We start from the raw sequence: 18,885 nt of genomic DNA on the forward strand, positions 1-18,885 counted from the left end.
AGTTCTAGGATTTTAACCCATCGACGATGAAGGATCGGCGATATATTTCTCTGCCTGTTTAAAGGGGCAGTGTCTCTGTGTCTGTTTAAAGGGGCAGTGTCTCTGTGTCTGTGTAAAGGGACAGTGTCTCTGTCTCTGTTTAAAGGGACAGTGTCTCTGTGTCTGTTTAAAGGGACAGCGTCTGTTTAAAGTGGCAGTGTCCCTGTGTCTGTTTAAAGGGAGAGAGTCTTTGTGTCTGTTTAAAGGGACAATTTCATCGAGCCATAGAGACATAATGGCAAACAAAGAGGCCGTTCTGCCCATCGAGTCCGTGCCGGCTCTCTGTAGTGCAATCAAGTCAGTCCCATTCCCCCACTCTATCCCTGTAGCCCGGCAAGTTTGTTTCGCTCAAGTGCCTATCCAGTTCCCCCTTGAAAACATTGAGGCCTAGAAATGCAGTCGTGTTTGCGCCCACTTATTGGCTATAGAGTGGTTTGCGCCCGAAGTTTTTTAGCGCCCGAAATTCAGTCGGTCCCTAACATCGGCGTTAGCCGGTAGCGCTGCGCCAGCACCGATGACGTCATCGGTGTGCACAGCGCCCCGGTTCCAATGCGATTCCGTGCCGACCGCCAAATTCAGTTGCGGCCGCTTCGCCCGTGGCGGCCGCAAACAGCGTTTGAAAAACAGTGCCTTGCAGCTCCAAGAGGCCGGCGCATAAAGGTGGAGGGGCGGCCGGCCGCTTTCCCGGCGGCCGCCTGGCCGCACCTCCCTCCCCGGACTCCTGCACCACCCCCCCGCGGCATTGATGTCTGACTCCCGCGAGCCCGGCACTTCTCCGTGGTGCCGGGCTCATTTGCCGGGGGAATCCAGCGGCGATCTCATGGCTGCAGGCAGCTCCTCCTTAAGAGAAGGAGGAGGCCTGCAGTACCCCAGCCTGCCGCACCGCATCGGGTGCCGCAGCGGCAGCTGGACGCCTGAAACTGACTTTCATCGCCCCAAACGAGGTGGCCAAACCCTGCAATAGCGCCCACCTCCGTCTTGGGCCGCCGCAACTGAATTTCAGGCGGGCGCTACGGGAATCCGGGCGAGCGCTAAATTTCGGGCGCTAAAGACCTGGCGCGGCGATACCGAATTTTTAGCCCTGAGTGTCTCCGCTTGCACCACTTCCGTTGGCAGTGAGTTCCAGGATCTCACCACTCGCTGCTTAAAAAAGTTTTTCCTCACATCCCAACTGTATCTCTTGCCCAAAACCTTAAATCTGTGTCCCCTAGTCCTTGTACCATCAACTAGTGGGAACAGCCTATCCTCGTCTAGCCTATCCAAACCCATCATCATTTTGTACACCTCTATCAAATCAACCCTCAACCTCCTTTGCTCTAATGAAAACAAATCCCGCTTTTCCAACCTGTCCTTGTAGCTAACACCCCCCATCCCTGGAACCATTCTGGTGAAACTCCTCTGCACCCTCTCAAGGGCATTCATATCCTTCCGAAAGTGTGGTGACCAGAACTGAACACAATACTCCAGTTGTGGCCTAAACACTTATAAACTTATAACATTCTAACAGGACTAGACAGACTACATGCAGGAAGGATCTTCCCGATGGCCGGGGAGTCCAGAACCATGGGCCACAGTCTAAGGAAAAGGGGTAAGCCATTTAGGACAGAGATGAGGAGGAATTTCTTCACCCAGAGAGTGGTGAATCTGTGGAATTCTCTATCACAGGAGGCAGTAGAGGCCAATTCATTAAATATATTCAAGAATGAGTTAGATATATTTCTTAAGGCGAAAGGGATCAAGGGATATGGAGAGAAGGCAGGGATAGGGTACTGAATTTGGATGAGCAGCCATGATCTCATTGAATGGTGGAGCAGGCTGGAGGGGCCGATTGGCCTACTCCTGCTCCTATCTTCTATGTAACCAGTGCTTTATAAAGATTCAGCATATCTTCTCTACTTTTGTACTCAATACCTTTATTTATGAAACCCAAGATCCAAGACGCTTTGCTAACCAGTCCCTCAATATGTCCTGCCACCTGCAGGGACCTATGCATATTAACTCACAGGTCCCTCTGTCCCTGCACACTCTTTGAAACTGTGCCATTAATTATATATTGCCTCTCCTTCTTCCATCTGACAAAATGCATCACCTGACACTTCTCTGTATCAAATTCCATCTGCCACTTGTCTGTCCATTCTGCTAGCCTTTCTATGTCCTGATGCAATCGATTGCTATCATCCTCACTGTTTGCCACACCTCCAAGTTTGGTGTCATCGGCAAATTTAGAAATTCTACTCTGTATTCCAGTATCCAGATCATTTATATATATCAAAAAGCAGTGGTCCCACTTCTGACCCTTGGGGAACACCACTGTCTACCATCCTCCAGTCTGAAAGACAGCCATTTACAACAACTCGCTGTTTTCTGTCCTTAAACCAATTCCTTTTGCAAGCTGCCATTGACCTACCTATTCCATGAGCCTCAATTTTGTTAACCAGCCTTCTATTTGGTACTTTGTCAAACGCCTTCTGAAAATCCATGTAGACAACATCCACTGCATTCCCTTCAATGATCCTTCCTGTTACTTCATCAAAACATTCAATTAGAGTAGTCAAACACGATCTTCCTTTTACAAACCCGTGTTGACTCTCCTTAAATGGCTTAAACATCTCCAAATACCCGTTAATTTTTTCCTTGAAAATTGTTTCAAAAATTTTACCCACTGCTGATGTTAAACTGACTGGCCTGCAGTTACTAGGATTGTCCTTACACCCTTTCTTGAACAATGGTGTCACATTTGCTATTTTACAGTCCTCAGGCATCTCCCCCGCATCCAGGGAATAGTGTAAAATTAACGCAAGCACTTCTTTTATCTCCTCCCCCAATTCGCTTAGTATTCTGAGATGCAAGCCATCTGGACCAGGCGCCTTATCCACTCTAAGCATACCCAGCCTTTCTAGTACATCCTGTCTGTCAATTTTCACAATTATAAGGCACAGAAACAGGCCATTCGACCCAACCAGTCCATTTCATTGTTTGTGCTCCACTAGAGCCTCCTCCCGCCTTTCCTCATCTAAATCTATCTGCATAACCCTCTGCTCCCCTCTCACTCAAATGTTTCTCTGCTTCACTATCTGAGGAGTTGTGAATGGAGCTGAGTACTACAACTATTAGCGAACAGGCCCATTCCTGACGTTATGATGGAGGGAAATAGGAGCTGGAGCAGGCTGCTTAGCCCCACGAGCCTGTTCCTCCATTCAATGAGATTATGGCTGAGCTGTGACCTCACGCTATAGACCTCCCTTTACCCGATATCCCTTAATAGCTTTGGTTAAGAAAAAAAATCAGTCTCAGTTTAAAATTAACAAATAACCTAGTAACAACTGCCGTTTGTGGAAGGGAGTTCCTAATTCCTACAACCTTTGCGTGTAGAAATGTTTCCTAACTTCCCTCTTGAAATGCTTTAATTTTTTAGGTTATAACCTTTTTCTATAACCTAGAACCATAACAAATTAGTTTAAAATTTCACTGGCCGGGGTGATAATGCACTCAAGTGGTCCAGGCAGCGGGCGGTCGAGGGGGCCCGACTGCCTGCCTCCCTCTTCCATGGCCATGTTCACACCCCGGTGGCCCTGGAGATGGAGGACGCGTTGTCCACTGGCATGCTTGAGGCCTTCCGCGACAGGTGGGCGCCGCGTGGACTGCAGTGCATCATCACCCCGGCCAATGACATTTTAATTTAATTTGTTTATGTTCTTTTAAAGTTTTATTAGTTACAGTCTATTTATTTTAGTGTACCCATCAGAAGAGTGCACGCACCTCAGACACATCTCACAGCTCCTCAACCATGTGAGGCATCTCACCCACACACACAAACACGCCTGCCAATACACTCCTTCACAATAGCCCCTCTTTTTCTGTTCCAGGAAAAATAAGCAAATGGCTATCAGCAGCAGGAGCCGACCGGGAGCGGGGAAACACGACTCCATGAGATCACTCCCCTTGAGGAAGCAATGCTGGCCGTGATCGGGAGACGTGTGCCAGGCAGTGGGGCCTGAGGTAGAGCAGAGGGCATCTCGTAGAGAGGTATGTGGCCACTGTGGCTTCCTTGCAGATGCTGGCCTATTCCTTGTCTCTAATCGCCCAAAAGATATACTTGCTATCGCTGCACCCTAATCCTTCCCCGCTTTACATTGTAGATTCCCAGGAGCAAGACACACCTCGCCCGTGGAGCAGGTTCAGCAACAGCAACAGTCACCTCACTCCCTGGAGGAAGAGGAGAGCAAGGACGAATGCACTGTGTCACTGGCTAACACTGTAGCAGGCACCAGCTCAGAGGCCGCCACCACGAGCTGGCTTAGAAGAGGGGTACTCATCGAGCGATGCACCAGGCAATAGCGGGCAGCAGCCACGCTGGGTGGAAGGAACACAGATGCCACCTTTCCAGGGGGGGGGGAGGCGAGATCTTGTGCTAGCTCTGCTGGAGAGGAGTCGGATGAGGACCTCACAGGGCCAAGCTTCAGAAGATGGCTGATGGATGCGACAAACCAAATGCTTGTTGTAATGGAGAGCCTGCCTGACAGCCTACTGGTCGTGGCGAGAGGGATGGTGGTGTCCGCCTCCACCTTGGTCCGGGGCTGGACCCAGAGCCTGGAACCCATCCTCTCCAGCATGGAGCGGCTGGTGACTTCCAGCCAGTGACCTGAGGAGCCCAACATCATGCAGCGTCTGATGACAGAGGTTGCAGCTTCCACTGCAGTCATTGCAGCTCCCATGGAGCAGCAAACTGCTGCAATGGAAGCTCAGGCAGCTGCCCTGGTGGCTCTAGGCTCCTCGGTTGAAAGGGGTTTGCAGGTTGACTCCGATGCAGATCTGTCCTCTACCAGATCATTGGGTGGGCTGAACAGAGGCCCCCAGGTAGTGGCGTGGGAATCGTGGAGCAGGAATCTACAGGCCTCTATCTGGATACCAGCATTCCTACTCCCTCCCCCGCCACTCCACCATTGCTCTTGCCATTGCCTGTCAGCCAGGTGGCCCAGAATGCTGAAGCACATGCTGGGATGATGCAATCTAAGGCGGGGCCATCACGGCCTCCAGCCTCTCGAGGGCGTCCCAGGAGGACATCTGAACTTCCCTCTCCAGATTCTGAGCAGCCTCCACCCCGCCTGCTGCTGCCAATGGGGTTGTACTTCGTAGAAGCACCAGATTACCCAACAGCACTTCTAGATAGCCACTGAGGGTAAACCCCAGGGTGAACAGTTTAATGTTTTTAAGTGATGTTGTTTCTGTCATATTTACATATTTTGTTTCTGATGTGTATATAACATTGATTATGGTAATTTGGTAGTCGTGGAATCGGTGGTCTCTTATTGTAACCTTCAGGGGGAAGGGGTGACCAGATTGAGTGCAGATGATGGACTCTCTGGTGGAAGGTAACTCGTGTGGCCACAGTGCTCTGGGGTCTGTGGAGCTCGTCCCTCTAAAGCTCTGTTCAATTAGATTGCGACGAGCAACCCTCCCAGGTGCGGCTCATCTAGCTGGAAGCCTCTGGTGCTCCCCCGTTCCTTCTCCACCTCCTGTGATTGACCCTCTAACACATATGCTGATGGTAACAGCTGGTCTCATGATCGACAGATTTTCAAACAGGCGCCCATTTAGTACAGCACCCATTTAGCGCCTGTTTTCACCCTTTGTCCAAAATAACCCAGGTGTGGTCTAACCATGGATTTGTACAGCTGTGGCACAACTTCTACCCCCTTGTAGCCTAGTCCTCTAGATGTAAAGTGCAGCATTCCATTTGCCTCGTTAATTATTTTCTGTTTCTCTCCATGACAGTTTAACGATCTATGTACATGGACCCCCTAAGTCTCTTTGGACCTCCACTGCTTCTAGCTTTTCACTATTTACAATGTATTCTGATCTATCCTTTTTAGGTCCTAGTGGATGACCTCACACATTTGAAATCCATTTGCCTCAGTTTTGCCATTCACTTAATCTATTAAGATCTCTTTGTAATTTTATGCTTCCATCTACACTGCTTCCATACCACCTATCTTTGTGTCATCGGAAAACATGGATATGTAGCTCTCTATCCCATCATCTAAGTTATTAATAAATGCGGCAAATAGTTCAGGCCCCAACGCAGATCCCTGCGGTACACCACTAGTCATATCCTGCCAATTAGAGTACCTGCCCATTATCCCCACTCTGTCTCCTAGCGCTCAGCTAATATCCTAAGCAGGTCAATAATTTGCCTTCGAATCCATGAGCTCCACCTTTAGCGAACGGTTTCTTCGGAGGGGCTTTGTCAAAAGCCTTCTGGAAGTCCCTATAAATAACATCCATAGACATTCCCCTGGCCAGTACTTTAGTCACCTCTTCAAAAATTGAAAAAGATTCGTCAGGCTTGACCTATCCTTTTACAAATCCAGGCTGGCTCCCTCTGGTTAGCTGAGAATTTAAGAATTTCAGTCAATCTATCCTTAATGATAGACTCTAGTAGTTTCCCGACAACAGGTGTTAAGCTAACTGCTCTATCATTTCCTGGTTTCGCTCTCACCTTTCTTAACTGGCAGAGTGACATGTTCAATTTTCCAATCTAAAGGAACGTGCCCGAATCAAGAGAACTTTGTAAGATTATAGTTAGCGCATCTGCAATGTGCTCACCTACTTCCTTTAAAACGCTGGGATGGAAACCATCTGGCCCTGGGGATTTGTTAATCTTTCATGCCTTTATTTTCTGCATTAATGTAATTTTGGTGAGTCCTGTCCCTGTTTCAATATTAGTTTCCTTGGGATCTCCGACATGCTATCCTCCTCCTCTACTGTAAATACCGACGTAAAATAATTATTCACTATGTCCGCCATTTCCTTATTTTCATTTGCAATATCACGTTGTAGCCCACATTGCTCCTGACCACGCTTTTGTCCCTAACTTAATTGTAAAGAAACATTGTGCTGATTTTGATATTCCTTGCAAGTTTCTTTTCATATTCCCAAACTCTTACTATCTATTTTGTCACCTTTTGTTCTTACCTCTCCCAGTCGTCAGGATCCGTGCTACTTTTTGCATGCTTATTGCTCAGTTTTATGTAGTCCCTTGACTATTTTGTCGTCCATGGCGGCTTACTTTTTTTTGGCAAGCAGAGGTCTTGCCCTTTGGGGTATAAATTGGTTCTGTATCACGATTATTTACTTTTTGTACACTCACTGAACTTTTGTCGTTTGACCCATGAAAAGATTTGCCCAGAACATTGGACAGTCTCTGTCTCATCCCTGTCTGATCTCAGTCTAGAATCTTAGAAATTCATTGTAGCTGGCTGGGCCTAGGATACTGCCCTGAGGAACTCCTGCAGTAATGTTTTGGGGCTGAAATGACTGGCTTTCAGCAACCATCTTCCTTTCTGCGAGGTTTGACTTCAGCCACCGGTGACTTTACCCCTGATCTCCATTTATTTCAGTTATACTCGGGCGAAGTAAATTGAAAAAGGATCTGGCATAGGTGGATTGGAAACAACCATTAGCAGGTGAACAGTAAATGCGCAATGGGAGGCCTTCAAAGAGGAGATGGTTTGGATACAGAATAGGCACATTCCCATGAGGGGGAAAGGCAGGGCATCCCAAGCTAGAGCTCGCTGGCTGCCTGAAGAAATAGAGTAAAATGAAGCCGAAAAAGCAGACTTCTGTCAGGTTCCTCATACAGTAAAGCATCGAGCTGAATACAGAGATGGCAGAGAATAAATGAATAAGGAAATATGACAGGCAAAGGGACTGTATGGGGAAAGCTTAGCGGGTAACAATGTATTTTATTAATATATAAAGAGGAAAAGGAAAGTCATGGCAAGTGTGGGGTCGATTAAGGGCCAGAAAGGAAACCATCTTGTGGAGGCAGAGGGTATGGCTGAGCTACTGAGTGAATGCTTTGTATCTGTCTTCACTAAAGTGGAGGATGCTGCCAATGTTACAATAATGGAGGAGGTAGTAGAGAAATTGGATGGGATAAAAATAGATGAAGAGGAGCTACTAAAACAGTTGGCTGTAAACAAAGTAGAAAAGTCACCTGGTCCGGGTGAGGACATAGGAGCAGGAGTAGACCATTTGGCCCCTCGAGCCTGCTCCACTATTTAATGAGATCATGGCTGATCTGATCTTGGGCTCAGCACCTTTTCCCTGCCTTCTCCACATAAACCTTCACTCCCTTACTGTTAAAAAATCTGTCTATCTCCACCTTAAATATATTCAATGACCCAGCCTCCAGAGCTCTCTGGGGCAGAGAATAACACAGATTTACGACCCTCTGAGAAGAAATTCCTCCTCATCTCAGTTTTAAATGGGCGACCCCTTATTCTGAAACTATGGCCCCTTGTTCTAGATTCCGACATGAGGGGAAACATCTTGTCTGCATCTACCTTGTCGAACCCCCTCAGTATCTTATACGTTTAAGCTCTGTTCTAGGCTGCTGATGGGAGTAAGGGTGGGAATCGCAGAGGATCTGGCCATAATATTTCAATCCTCCTATGATACTGGAGTGGTGCCAGACTGGACTATTGCAATTGTTACTGCAGCTACTGAGCGGAAGGTGAGGACAGCACTTGGTAGCTGAGAAGTGAATCCCGTGAATGTTGATATAAGGAGATTCTAGTTGTGTTTCTGTTGTGCTTCTGCTTGCCCATCCCTAGCTATCTTGAGAAGGTGATGGCAGGCCGTCTTCTTGATCCGCTGCTCTCTGTGTGATGATATCTCCTGCAGTGCTGTTCTTTGTAGCGATTTGAGAGAACTGAGGCTCGTGCTGGGTCACTTCATACTTAAAAATCAGCCAGGTTGTTGTGGGGTTAGAATCACATTATAGGGCCAGACCGGGCAATCACAGCGGGTTTCCATCCTAAAGGAATCAGTTGGGTTTTAACAACAATCCAAAAGATTCATGGTTAATTTTACTGGTGTTAGTGTAGGAAAGACTGATATTAAGAGGTCCCTCCCTAGTAGCTGAGAACCATATAAATATACATATACATTCAAGTGTAGCCATTGACCAACTAATCTTACCCAGAATTACTCCTGGGTATGAGCCATAATAACTTTCAACTAAAATGCTGAGGCTTGTTCAAAATGTAACCTCGAATACAGTCTGAAACAGTATTGACTAGTTCTGATAACAGACAGTTATGCAGCTTACACAGCTTACGAGGCCTTGTACTGCTCGTACCAGGGGAGCTAGAATGAGAGTGTTAAGGTAAATTCAATGGGGTGAAGAACTATAAACAAGATCAGGATGAACAGGGCAAAGTTGTCAGAATAATAATGGAAAGGAGGGGCCAAGATGCTACCCCTAGTCTGAGTGACAATGGTATTTTTACCATTAGAAGCAATTAAAAAAGGTGATTTGTTTAAAGACCATATATGAACACTGGCCAAATGAACTTTTGATAAGAAAAGGGTTAAAACCTCGATACTCAAAGAACAACTTTACACAGACGTGCTGCAAGAACAAAGGGACAGACTGAAGATGACGTCACCTGTGTCCGAGAGGTTCCAGAGACCAAGGGCAGCGAGCTACTCCTTAAACTATCGCCTGTTGTTGAGTATATTACACTGTAAGCTTAATAAATCTTGATCTATTGCCCAAACACTACTGGTTGCTACCTATGTTGTTGTCTCGTTCAAGAACTCTGCTAGGTCATTAAGATCTTTCACCAGCTTACTAAAAATAAACTGAATTGAAATACTCAAAGTGCCGCAGTGGGATTTAAACTCAACTTGTTAAACTGAAGCTATACTTGTCCAGTAACATATCCACTGCACTCCATTAACCCAGCAATATATTGTTGTTAAAGGTCAATTTATTTAACTGTTATACTTATTCTCTTGATGTCATTGACTGCATCATTGGAAGTATGGTTAAATGAAATGTTAAAGGAGAAAACAGAAGAACATCTAGAAACTAAAAATATAATAAAGAATTGTCAGCATGGATTTCAAAAAGGAAAGTCTTGCTTTTTTGAATACATAAGAGAGAGCGTAGAGACGGATAATGCAGCAGATGTAACTTATCTAGATTTTCAAAAGTCCTTCGATATGGTACCCCATAATAGACTTTTGAATAAGGTGAGGGAATGCAGAACCAGGGAATAAGTAGCAGAATGGATAACTAGGTGGCTTCAAGACAGAGAGTAGAGAGTAGTGGTAAAGGGTAGCTATTCAGAGTGGCAGAAGGTGGGGTGTGAGGTCCCACAAGAATCAGTGCTGGGACCACTGCTGCTCACAATTCATTATTAATGATTTAGACTTTGGAATCAACAATACGGAGGTCACATATTACTTGGAAAATACGAATCAAAGTGGGGGAGAGGAACAAAGAGATCTAGGAGTATAAAAACACAAATCACTGAAAGTAGCAACACACGATAAAAGGGCCATAAAAAGCAAACCAAGTACTAGGGTTTATTTCTAGAGGGATAGAATGAAAAGTAGTGAAGTTATGCTAAACTTATATCGAAACTTGGTTAGACCACACTTGGAGTACTTCGTACAATTCTGGTCGGCATATTATAAAACGGATATCGAGGCACTGGAGAGGCGGCATAAAAGATTTACAAGGATGATACCAGAAATGCGAGGGGATACCTATCAGGAAAGGATGGACAGGCTGGATCTCTTTTCACTTGAGAAGAGCAGGCTGAGGGCTGAGAGCTCTTTAAAATTATGAAAGGTTTTGATAGAATAGATACAGAGAGAGTGTTTCCACTTGTGGGAAGGAGCATAACTAGAGGCCACCAATAAAGGAAAGTCAGCAAGAAATCAGAAAAAAACTTATATTCCCAAAGAGTGGTGAGAATGTGGAACTCGCTACCACAGAGAGTGGTTGCAGCGAATAGTGTGGATGCATTTAAGGGGAGGCTAGACAAGCATATGAGGGAGAAGGCAATAGAGGAGTATACTGATAGAGTTACATGGGGAAAGACGGGAGGAGACTCGAGTGGAGCATAAGCAGCAGCATGGACTGGTTGGACCGAATGACCTGTTACTGTGCCGGATATCCTGTGTTATCCTATGTATGTAAGCTGGGTGCACACGGGAACCGGAGGCTGCATGTCCCTCCAGAGAGGCTGATTGACTAGCAGGGCGATGCCAGTTTGGCTTTTCCGTTTTTCAATGGACCTTATTTTCTGATCCCTACGGGTGCGTACGAGCTGTGTACACACCCACAGGGACTTCGCAATTTCCGGTTTTAGGCATGCGAAGCGCATGCGCTGAAAACCAGCTGTTCCAATCCGTCAAGAATCCTCTTGACAGATCCGACGTCTGCTCTGGAGAAGGGCCTCTGCGATGGAGAATTCCGCTTTCTGCACAACCTCCGCCCACTGAAAACACTTACAAATCTTACGCCTGGGAAAAGCAGGTAAATGGCCTGCTTTTACCAGCATAAGAGTTTAAAAAAGTAAAAAAAAAAAATTCACTCATTTATAATTTAAAAATACTTTTAAAAAATGTAAGTTTAATTTTCGCCCGTAAAAATGCTTAATTTTTATTCAAAAAATTAAATTTTTGTTTAAAATACTTCATTTAATATCATTTTAAACAATTTTAAAAATGTGATGAAAAAAAGGTTATTTAATGTTCTGGTGTGTTTTTTCAGTGATCTCCATTCATACTTTTGACAGCTCTAAGGTGACAAAAGTAGAAGGGGGATTCCCTTCTACCATTGGCTCCCCTTGGCCCACGTGATCTCAGCGACGCCTGGGAACCGCATGCGCCCCTGGGATACCTGGCCCTGCGCATTTCGTAGAGCAGAGACCCAGGAGCGGAAATGGCCGGACCTTTGGTGCCTTCAGGTAAGGGCGTAGATTTTTTCCAGATCGGAGGCATCCGCACGGAAAATACAGGCTGTTCTTTTTCCTAGCATCTGCTGTACTTTTTGTGAGTTATTCGGACGTTTTGTTGGGACACAGCTCCGTGTCTGCCTGAACTGCTAGGTCATTGGATAATTAGATTAAGGTTTGAGTTAATCGCCGCTGCGACTCAAGGAGACAAAGAATGGCATTTATGCTCAGTTCACCAAGGAAAGAAATTGCATTCTTACAGCGCCTTATACATCTTCACGCCTTGCCAAAGTGCTTCAAAACCATCAAATTAGGTCTGAATCAAAGCAGTGATGCTACAGACATGGACAATAGGACCAGAGAGGTTCACAGCACAAAAGGAGAGGGCTTGTGTTTTAGGTGTCTGCACAGTGCTAGATCAATCTCAAGCAAGCCCTGTATCAATCCAATACTAATCCCACTGCCCCACTGTCTCGAGCAAGCCCTGTATCAATCCAAAACTAAACACACTGCCCCACCAGATCCTTTTATCAATCCAAAACTAACGACACTGTCCCAATGTTCCCCAATAGCCTTGTATCAATACAAAACTAAACCCACTGCCCCAATGTTCCCCAATAGCCCTGTATCAATCAAAAACTAAACCCACTGTCTCAAACTAGCCCTGTATCAATCCAAAACGAATCCCACTGACTCAACCTAGGCCTTTATCAATCACACACTAAAACTACTGCGCCACTCTCTCAACCAAGCACTGTATTAATCGAAAATTAAACCCACTGCCCCACTGTCTCAACCTAGCCCTGTATCAATCCAACACTAAACCCACTATCTCAACCAAGCGCTGTATCAATCCAAAACTAATCCCACTGCCCCACTATCAGATGCATTCCCTATATCAATCCAAAACTAAATCCACTGTCGTAACCTAGCCCTGTATCAATTAAAAAAAAACACTGCCCCACTGTCTCAACCAAGCCCTGTATCAATCCCAAAAAAAAACAGTGCCCCACTGTCTCAACCAAGCCCTGTATCAATCCAAAACTAAACCCACTGCCCCACTGTTTCAACCTAGCCCTGTATCAATCCAAAAAAAAAACACTGCCCCACTGTCTCAACCTAGCTCTGTATCAATCCAAAACTAAACCCACTGCCCCACTGTCTCAACCTAGCACTGTATCAATCCAAAACTGCTCACACTGCCCCAGTCTCATCCAAGCCCTCTATTAATAGAAAACTAAACCCACCGCCCCACAGTTCCACCAAGCCCTGTATCAATCCAAAACTAAACCCACTGCCCCAATGTTCCCCAATAGACCTGTATCAATACAAAACTAAACCCACTGCCCCAATGTTCCCCAATAGACCTGTATCAATACAAAACTAAACCCACTGCCCCAATGTTCCCCAATAGCTCTGTAACAATCCAAAACTAAACCCACTGTCTCAACCTAGACCTGTGTCAATCCAAAACTAAACCCACTGTCTCAACCTAGTCCTGTATCAACCCAAAACTAAACCCACTCTCAACCGAGCCCTTTATCAATTCAAAACTAAAACCACTGCGCCACTGTCTCAACCAAGCACTGTATTAATCCAAAACTAAACCGACAGCCCCACTGTCTCAACCTAGCCCTGTTTCAATCCAACACTAAACCCACTGTCTCAAACTAGCCCTGTATCAATCCAAACCTAATCCCACATCCCCATTTTCTCAACCAAGCCCTGTATCAATCCAAATAAAATCCCACTGCACCACTGTCTCAATCTAGCCCTGTATCAATCCAAATCTAACCCACTATCTCAACCAAGCACTGTATCAATCCAAAAATAATCCCACTGCCCCACTGTCTCAATCTAGCCCTGTATCAATCCAAAACTATACCCACTAACTCACTGTCTGAATCAAGCACTGTATCAATCCAAAACAAATCCTACATCCCCACTGTCTGAACCAATCCCTCTATCAATCCAAAGCTAAACCCACGGACCCACTGTCCCACCCAAGCCCTTTATAAATACAAAATTAAACCCACTGTCTCAACCAGGCCCTCTATCAATCCAAAGCTAATCCCAATGCCCCATTGTCTCAACCTAGCAGGGTATCAATCCAAAACTAACACCACTGCCCCACTGTCTCAACATAACCCTCTATCAATCAAAAACTAAACCAACTGCCCCACAGTCTCAACCTAGCACTGTACTATAGAAAATTAAACCTCTGCCCCACAGTTCCAACCAAGCCCTGTATCAATCCAAAACTAAACCCACTGCCCCAATGTTCCCCAATAGATCTGCATCAATACAAAACTAAACTCACTGCCCCAATTTTCCCCAATAGCCCTGTAACAATCCAAAACTAAACCCACTTTCTCAACCTAGTCCTGTATCAATCCAAAACTACTCCCACATCCCCACTCTCTCAGCAACGGCTTGTATCAATCCAAATAAAATCCCACTGCACCACTGTCTCAGCCTAGCCCTGTATCAATCCAGACCGAGAACTACTGACCCACTGTCTCAACCTAGCCCTGTATCAATCCAAAACTAAACCCACTGACCAATTGTCTCAACCTAGCCCTGTGTCAATCCAAAATGAATCCTACATCCCCACTGTCTGAAGCATTTCCTCTATCAATCCAAAACTAAATCCACTGTCTCAACCTAGCCCTGTATCAATCCAAAAATAATCCCACTGCCCCACTGTCTCAATCTAGCCCTGTATCAATCCAAAACTAAACCCACTAGCCCACTGTCTCAACCAAACACTGTATCAATCCAAAACAAATCCCACCGTCCCACTGTCTGAACCAAGCACTATATCAATCCAAAATAAATCCTACATCCCCAATGTCTGAAGCATTCCCTCTCACAATCCAAAGCTAAACCCACTGTCTCAACCAAGGCCTGTATCAATCTGAAACTAAACCCACTGTCCCACCCAAGCCCTTTATAAATCCAAAACTAAACCCACTGCCCCACTGTCTCAACCAGACCCTCTATCAATCCAAAGCTAAACCCACTGCCCCACTGTCTCAACCTAGCACTGCATCAATCCAAAAATGCTCATACTACCCCACTGTCTCAACCAAGCCCTCTATTAATAGAAAATTAAACCCACTGCCCCACAGTTCCAACCAAGTCCTGTATCAATCCAAAACTAAACCCACTGCCCCAATGTTCACCAATAGACCGGTATCAATACAAAAGTAAAACCACTGCCCCAATGTTCCCCAATAGCCCTGTAACAATCCAAAACTAAACCCACTGTCTCAACCTAGTCCTGTATCAATCCAAAACTAAACCCACTGTCTCACCCTAGCCCTTTATCAATCCAAAACTAAAATCATTGCGCCACTGTCTCAACCAAGCACTGTATTAATCCAAAACGAATCCCACAGCTGCACTGTCTCAACCTAGCCCTGCATAAATCCAACACTAAACCCACTGTCTCAACCTAGCCCTGTATCAATCCAAAACTAATCCCACATCCCCACTCTCTCAACCAAGCCCTGTATCAATCCAAATAAAATCACACTGCACCACTGTCTCAGCCTAGCCCTGTATCAATCGAAACCTAAAACCACTGACCCACTGTCTCAGCCTAGCCCTGGATCAATCCAAAACTAATCCTACATCCCCACTGTCTGAAGCATTCCCTCTATCAATCCAAAACTAAATCCACTGTCTCAACCTAGCCGTGTATCAATCCCAAACTAAGCCCACTGTCCACTGTCTCAACATAGCCATCCATCAATTCAAAACTATACCCACTGCCCCACTGTCTCAACCAAGCACTGTACCAATCCCAAAAAAAAACACTGCCCCACTGTCTCAACGTAGCCCTGTTTCAATCCAAAACTAAGCCCATTGCCCCACTCTCTCAACCTAGCCCGGTATCAATCCAAAAAGCCCCCACTGCCCCAGTGTCTGAAACTAGCCCTGTATCAATTCAAAATTAAGACCACTGTCTCAACCTAGCCCTGTATCCAAAACTAAACCCACTGCCCCACTGTCTCAACCGAGCTCTGTATCAATCCAAAACTGCTCACACTGCCCTACATGTCTCAACCAAGCCCTCTATTGATAGAAAACTAAACCCACTGCCCCACAGTTCCAACCAAGCCCTCTATCAATCGAAAATTAATCCACCCACCCCACGGTCTGAACCAAGCCTTCTGTCGATCCAAAACTAAACGCACTGACCCACTGTCTCAAACAAGCCCACGAACAATCCAAAACGAAACCCACTGCCCCACTCTCTCAACCTAGCTCTGTATCAATTAAATACTGGACCCATTGCCCCATTGTCTCAACCTAGCCCTGTATCAATCCAAAACGAAACCCGCTTCTCCATTGTCTCAACCTCGCGGGGTATCAATCCAAAACTGGTCACACTACCCCACTGTCTCAACCAAGCACTCTATTAATAGAAACTTAAACCCACTGCCCCACAGTTCCAACCAAGCCCTGTATCAATCCAAAACTAAACCCACTGCTACAATGTTCCCCAATAGACCTGTATCAATACAAAACTAAACCCACTGCCACAATGTTCCCCAATAGCCCTGTAACAATCCAAAACTAAACCCACTCTCTCAACCTAGTCCTGTATCAATCCAAAACTAAACCCACTGTCTCACCCTAGCCCTTTATCAATCCAAAACTAAAGCCATTGCGACACTTTCTCAACCAAGCACTGTATTAATCCAAAACTAATCCCACAGCCCCGCTGTCTCAACCTAGCACTGCATAAATCCAAATAAAATCACACTGCACCCCTGACTCAGCCTAGCCCTGTATCAATCGAAACCTAAAACCACTGAACCACTGTCTCAACCTAGCACTGTATCAATCCAAAACTAATCCTACATCCCCACTCTCTGAAGCATTCCATCTATCAATTCTAATCTAAATCCACTGTCTCAACCTAGCCCTGTATCAATCCCAAAATAAGCCCACTGTCCACTGTCCCAACATAGCCCTCTATCAATTCAAAACTATACCCACTGTCTCAACCTAGCACTGTATCAATCCAAAGAAAAACCCACTGCCCAACTGTCTCAACCTAGCCCTGTTTCAATCCAAAATTAAGCAGATTGCCCCACTGTCTCAACCTAGCCTGGTATCAATACAAAAAAAACCCCACTGCCCCAGTGTCTGAACCTAGCCCTGTATCAATCCAAAACTAAGGCCACTGTCTCAACCTAGCCCTGTATCCAAAAAAAAACCCACTGCCCCAGTGTCTCAAACTAGCCCTGTATCAATCCAAAACTAAACCCACTGCCCCAATGTCTCAACCTGGCACTATCAATCCAAAACTGCTCACACTGCCCTACTGTCTCAACCAAGCCCTCTATTAATAGAAAATTAAACCCACTGCCCCTCAGTTCCAACCAAGCCCTCTATCAATCGAAAATTAATCCACCCACCCCACAGTCTGAACCAAGCCTTCTATCAATCCAAAACTAAACGCACTGACGCACTGTCTCAAACAAGCCCACTAACAGTCCAAAACGAAACCCACTGCCCCACTCTCTCAACCTAGCTCTGTATCAATTAAAAACTGGACCCATTGCCCCATTGTCTCAACCTAGCCCTGTATCAATCGAAAACGAAACCCGGTTCTCCACTATCTCAACCTAGCCCTGTATCAAGCCAAAACTAAACCCACTGCCTCACTGTCTCCCCGTAGCCCTGTAACAATCCAAAACTAAACCCATTGCCCCACTGTCTCAACCTAGCACTGTATCAATCCATAACTAAGCCGAGTACCCACTCTCTCAACCTAGCCCTGAATGAACACGAAACTAAACCCACTGCCCATACTGGCTCAAACTAGCCATCTATCAATCCAAAACTAAAACCACTGCCCACTGTCTCAAGCAAGCTGTCTATCAATGTAAAGCTAATCCCACTGCCCCACTGTCAAAACATAGCCCTGTATCACTCCAAAAATAATCCCACTGCCCCACTGTCTCAATCTAGCCCTGTATCAATCCAAAACGAAACCCACTAGCCCACTGTCTCAAACAAGCACTGTATCAATCGAAAGCTAATCCCACCGCCCCACTGTCTGAATCAAGCCCTGTATCAATCCAAAACTAAACCCACTGCCTGAAACAAGCACTGTATCAATCCAAAACAAATCCGACATCCCCACTGTCTGAACCAATCCCTCTATCAATCCAAAGCTAAACTCACTGACCCACTGTCTCAACAAAGGACCGTATCAATCTGAAACTAATCCCACTGTCCCTCGCAAGCCTTTTATAAATACAAAACTAAACCCACTGTCCCACTCTCTCAACCAGGCCCTCTATCAATCCAAAGCTAATCCCAATGCCCCATTGTCTCAAACTAGCATTGTATCAATTCAAAACTAATCCCACTGCCCCACTGTCTCAACCTAGCCCTCTATCAATCCAAAACTCAACCCACTGCCACAATGTCTCAACCTAGCCCTGTATCAATCCAAAACTAAGACCACTGCCTCATTGTCTCAACCTAGCCCTGTCTCAATCCAAAACTAAAGCCACTGCCACATTGTCTCAACCGAGCACTGTATCAATCCAAAACTAAGCCCACTGCCCCATTGTCTCAGCCTAGCACTGTTTCAATCCAAAACTAAACTCACTGCCCCACTGTCTCAACCTAGCACTGTATCAACCCTACACTAATCCCACTGCCTCAACCAAGCCCTCTATTAATACAAAACTAAACCCACATTCTCAAACTAGCCCTGCATTAATGCAAAACTAATCTCACTGTCTCAACGAAGCCCCGTGTCAATCCAAAACAAAGCCGACCGCCCCACTCTCTCATCCAGGCCCTCTAGCAATACAAAACTAAACCTACTGCCCCACAGTTCCAACTAACTCCTCTATCAATCCAAATCTAATCCCACCTCCCCACTGTCTGAACCAAGTCTTCTATCAATCCAAAACTGAATCCACTGCCGCACTGTCCAACCTAAGCCCTTTATCAATCCAAAACTACTCCACTGTGTCAACCTAGCCCTCTATCAATCGAAAACTAATCCCACTGTCTCAAACCTAAGCCTGTATCAATCCAAAATTAATCCCAC

This window comes from Somniosus microcephalus, unplaced genomic scaffold, assembly GCF_052327205.1.
Source record: "Somniosus microcephalus isolate GS21.2 unplaced genomic scaffold, FLI_Smic_1.0 scaffold114, whole genome shotgun sequence".
NCBI classification, from domain to species: domain Eukaryota; kingdom Metazoa; phylum Chordata; class Chondrichthyes; order Squaliformes; family Somniosidae; genus Somniosus; species Somniosus microcephalus.